Source organism: Dreissena polymorpha, chromosome 11 (assembly GCF_020536995.1).
Source record: "Dreissena polymorpha isolate Duluth1 chromosome 11, UMN_Dpol_1.0, whole genome shotgun sequence".
Classification (NCBI taxonomy): Eukaryota; Metazoa; Mollusca; class Bivalvia; order Myida; family Dreissenidae; genus Dreissena; species Dreissena polymorpha.
In genome coordinates this window covers 27274556-27280017 of record NC_068365.1, presented here as the reverse complement: position 1 = coordinate 27280017, position 5462 = coordinate 27274556, and positions in this window count along the sequence as shown.

The window sequence follows — 5462 nt, the reverse complement described above, 5'->3', positions numbered from 1 at the left end:
AAGACAGCTAGCGGATTGTGAATCTACGGCTCAAGGACAAACGGTCAAGTACAAACAAAGAGAAAAATGGCATAGATGGGCTGATGCATGTAATTTGGCATATTTTTCATGTTGCTCTAAACCTGAAACTTCAATCTAGGGACAAATAATATTTACATTTAAATTTGTTGGAAATGTTACCCTTACTTGTTTACCAGGTCCCCCAGATCCCAAGAGTCCAAAACCACCAAAAACATCCATTTGATAAAAATATTGACATCTCTCAATTTTAGCACCCAAATCATCAAAACATTCATTAAAATCATTTCTACTTGTCTCAGCTTGCAGAAGAATCCTGTGACCTGACATTGCAGTAAATTGCTTTTTAAAGGTAAAATTACACTAATTCCAATTCCATAGGGTCCCATTATAAAACTGACAACTGAACAGCATTTTTCTTGCCTTTAGACGTATCACTTTTTCCGAACAGGTATCATTTTAAAGATGGAGATGTCATCTTCCAATAATTGCAATCAAAAACATACTGTCTCGCAATTTAAGAAAGTAAATCGCTGTCGAATTAATTGACCGTAGAAAAAAATTTTCGGAATCCTAATTTCGACAAAAGCCCCACACAATAGAAAACATATCTCAAAAGTTCATTTTTAATTAGCTTCCAATTAAAGCATCAAAAACTCAATACACATACAGGATATTACAAATAACCACAAAAGCATGTCTACATTGTTAAATGGCTTATATTCAAGAAGAGACAAGAGCCCCTTTAAACTGGACACCAGCTGGATGGACAAGGGTCAACAGGGTGGATATCTACGGGGCAGTTTCAAAGATCAAATAGTAATTGTCATTTACTCAATTTCTGCAGGGTAATAACCCTGAGGTTATTCATGTCCTGTATTTTTCAAGAAGTATTGCCCTTTAAATACTAACTCCTTTTCCACGTTTGATCTGAATCTGAAACTTGACTTAAAGCATCCCCTATTGAGTGGGCTGCGTATATTTTTAAGTTGTTCACTACAAACTAATTGTACAGAAAGTTATTTTTCTTTGATTGATAATCATTAACCTTCTAAGCCAATTTACATACCTGTATCAGATCACTGGAACTTTGATGAAATTGTATCTTGGTACTCCCTACAGAGTGACACGGCATATTTTTAAGGTCGGTTTGCTCCGATGACTTTCAGGAGCTATTGCCCCTTGAAAAATATTTTGTTTTCCACACAAGATCTTGAACACGTATGATCCTATTAAGGGTAGACATGCACTTAATGTCCAAGTCATTCTGCATCAGTGATTTTCGAGGGCATGAGATCTCCGCCCACTTATGATTAACATTTCGAAAATATATATGCAGCATACGGCTGGACCTGCACATATTGCCACACAATTCTGCTTCAATGTCAAGTCAATAACAATATTCCAGTCTGTAATTCTTTCAGAGAGTTATTAGCTAAATTTCTAATTCCCATACTCTCCATTAAACCATACATTGACCAAACGTATCGTCTGGAAGCAGCCATCAGTTTATTTGATATTCTTGTTCATTCAAAGCATCACCAGGTGCTAAGCCTTTTAAAAATCTTCCTCTCTTATAATTGTTTTGCAGCATTTGCCGGTCAGACTATGAATAACACAGTATCGGACATGAAACAAAAGATCCCCATCAGCTGTCCGGTTTGGAAACACCCAACCCTCCAAGGTGGAAACGAAAGGTAAATCTTGGTTGTGCTATTGTTTAATGTATTTCTATTCATGGATTAAGACTACTTGATCATGTAACAAATGAATATATAACACATTTTTTCGTAAAATTTCCAGTGCTAACACATGAGCGGACAGGAGTGTGGAAGGACATATTTGTTCTGAGCATACATGTAGTTGTTTCCAGCATGAATGTATTTTTAAACTAGAGCTTTGTCACAGGCGTGATGTATACCCCCACATGCTGCACTGACACAGACTATTTTGCATTCAGTCCCCACAAAATAAGAGAAGCTAATTTATGGCCATTTTTATGAATTATTATGCCATTATCATTTACGGCCATTTTGACCTTCAAACTCTTGAATTCTTTCGCATGACACGCCATCCAATGACTGTGAACAAAATAAATGTACAGAGTCATTTTAAAATCTCACAATGAATGACGTAGTTATGGCCCGGACAAGATTTTTTATGGCAATTTTTGACCTTTGAGCTCAAAGTGTGACCTTGACCTTGGAGATATCAACATAATTCTTTCGTGTGACACACCGTCCAATGATGGTGAATGATTTTAAAATCTCACAATGAAAACATAGTTATTGCAAGGACAAGCTCATGTATGGCCATTTTTGACCTTTGAACTCAAAGTGTGACCTTTACCTTGGAGATATCGACGTTATTCTTTCTCGCGACACACCGTCCAATGATGGTGAACAAATGTGCCAAATGATTTTAAAATCTCACAATAAACGATAAAGTTATGGCCCGGACAAGCATTTTACCTTTGAACTCAAAGTGTGACCTTGACCTTTGAGATATTGACGTACTTCTTTCACGCGACACACCGTCCCATGATGGTGAACAAATGTACCAAGTCATTTTAAAATCTAATGATGAATGACAGAGTAATGGTCCGGACAATCTTTCTGTTTAAAACGCACTAAGTTACCCCGTGACCTAGTTTTTGACACGGCATGACCCATATTAAAACTTGACCTAGACATCATCTAGATACATCTTCTGACCAAGTTTGGTGAAGATCGGATGAAATATTCAGGACAGACATACCGACAAAGTGACTCCTATATAGCCCCCATAACCAGTAATGGGGGTATAATTACCAGTAATGGGGGTATAATTACCAGTAATGGGGGTATAATAACTTGACATCAGCATGATGAGCATGAATGTTGCTTGCATTTACTATGTCCTAAGGTCCAAGGTCAAATTTAGGAACTTGTACTTGGCACTTTGTGGAGCATAATGTAATGTCCAGCATAGATGGATTTCCATATAACTAGCCACAAGTGATAAGGAGGATAAGACAGAATGTTATGTGCAAAAAAGGTTTCTAGGCCCAAGGTCAAGGTTACAACTCAAGGTCAACTGTCAAATTAAGGAAGTTTGTACTTAAAACTTTTTTCGGAATATATTTTTTTCCATAACTTTGCATAAGTGATCAGCGTGATAAGACATAGGGTGGCACAAGAACCTGATCACAGGTCTAAGGTAAAGGTCACATTCAAGGTCGAGGGTCAAATTAAGGTATTTTCAAGTACCTTAACAGTGATGTGCATGATGAGACTTAATGTCTAAAAAAAAGCAGTTTCTTAGATCAAAGGTCACAAGTAACGGTCAAATTAAGGAAATTAGTTCTGTACACTTTTTCTGTATCATAGCTTTATCCAGCAAGGATGGATTTTCTAATAATTCTTCAAAAGCCTTCTGAATGATGTGAGCGATTGTCAGGTGCAAGAACCAGGTCACTAGATTAAAGTTCAATGTCATAAGTAAAGGTTAAAGGTCATAACATGGCATTGAGCAAATAAAGTATTTTGAAATAATTGATGTACTTACTAGCATAATGAAAGGAACTTACCATAACCAAGTCAATAGGTCGAAGGTCGAGACTTGACAAAAGTAAAATAATTAAATCAACTGAGACTTTCTTCAATCTGGTTGTTGTTTTTACTTACGGACGTACCATTTTCACAATGGCACTTTTGTTTTATATTTCAACCCTAAATGTGTATGATTTATAACCCTTATTAAAACTCTTTTATTTTATTTTTAAATGTTTCCATTGACCACAGGCTACCAGACAGTGGACAGCATATTTCCACGAAGCCGCACCATGTTTGCAGAGGGCACAGCTGGTCGCAGTCAGGCATTGTCCAACCTGAAGGCATCAAATGCTCTGAACGCAACAGCCACGGACAATCAAGGTTTCACTGCCATGCCAAGGGGCCACAAAAACCTTTCTGTCCAGGAACAAGCCGGAATCAACACTACCTACCCTGGAAAAACCGAGTATATGACCCGTTACAAGTCACCCCCAACTGACGTGAAAACAAGTCACTTTATCGTGAATCCGACGCCAAATTTTATGCTCCACGGACGACCGCTGGGTTTGACGACCTACAGTCCTAGTTTCACAGAATACCAGACCAGATACGAGTGGCCTGATTCTAATAAAATTGTCAAGCTACCATGGAGAAGAAATTGATAATGTTCCAGAGAAATTATTGACAGCATTAAAAAGGTTTTGTGATATATTTCAGTGTGTTTTCCCCATAAATTTCATCTCATTTTGTGGAAAATTAAGTTCAACATAACCATTTATATAATAACAACAACTCTGTAAGGGTCATAAAAAGGTGTATATAGCTATAGGCTTCCTGAGGTCAAAAACAAGTTTTTGTGACATTTTTGTAGAAGTGAATTGATTGACCATAAATGGAATAAAATTGCGTACAAATCTGTCCATGGCACAATGAAGAAGTTATTCAAAGAACCACTATTCGACTTGCAGAGCACTTTCAGTATTTTTCATGAGATATTTCGATAGCCTGTGTCCCTGGTATGTAGCTAAGGTTGTGCATATCTTGAAATCCTCTTATTTTGTGATAACTTTTATAAACTTTATACACATCCAAACGTACTGTGATATTGTACAAATAACAGTTTTTCATCACATTTACAATTTATATTTATAAAACATTCTTATAGTCTTATGACCACTATATTGATGTATTACCATGTTTTAATGTCTGTGCATACATAAAATATTGAAGCATAATAGAAATGGGTAAATACAAGAATTATGATTAAATAATTATGAAACCTTGGAATTTCATTACATATCTTTTATTGAATACGTTTATCTTTTTGTATCTGTTAAAACTGTTACACTTGTTGAAATTATATATTTTTAAGTTTATTTTATCTCAACTAACAGTATTACTAGTGTCTTTGTGTTGTTGATGTTTGTGGCAATGTTTTTTACAATATATTGATGGCTCAGTGCAGACTTGTGTTAACTTGTACTAACCATGTTTATTTGAGTTGTTGTAGAGACATTTAGTGATACCATTTTATGATGATTTAGAGATAACATTTACTTTTTTTGCTTTCCTATACCACTTCTTTCCTTCAACAGTAAATTGTTGATTATCTTTTAATTATAACAAACTACAAAACCAAGTTGTTTGCCTTCCGGATTTCAACACACACAAAGGTGTACATACACTCCTTTCTGAGGCAACTTAAAATCTGCATCATGTGCATGCTTTACCATATAATCTTCTTTCTTAAGATAATCTTGTTTGAATGAAACAATCCTCAACAAATCTGTTGATAAGTGCTTTTATTGTCGTTCTTGTTTTGTTTGTTGCATAAAGATTTTCATATTGTATTAATTATAAATATATAATTTTAATGATGTGATAAATTCACAAATACTTTAATTCCAAACT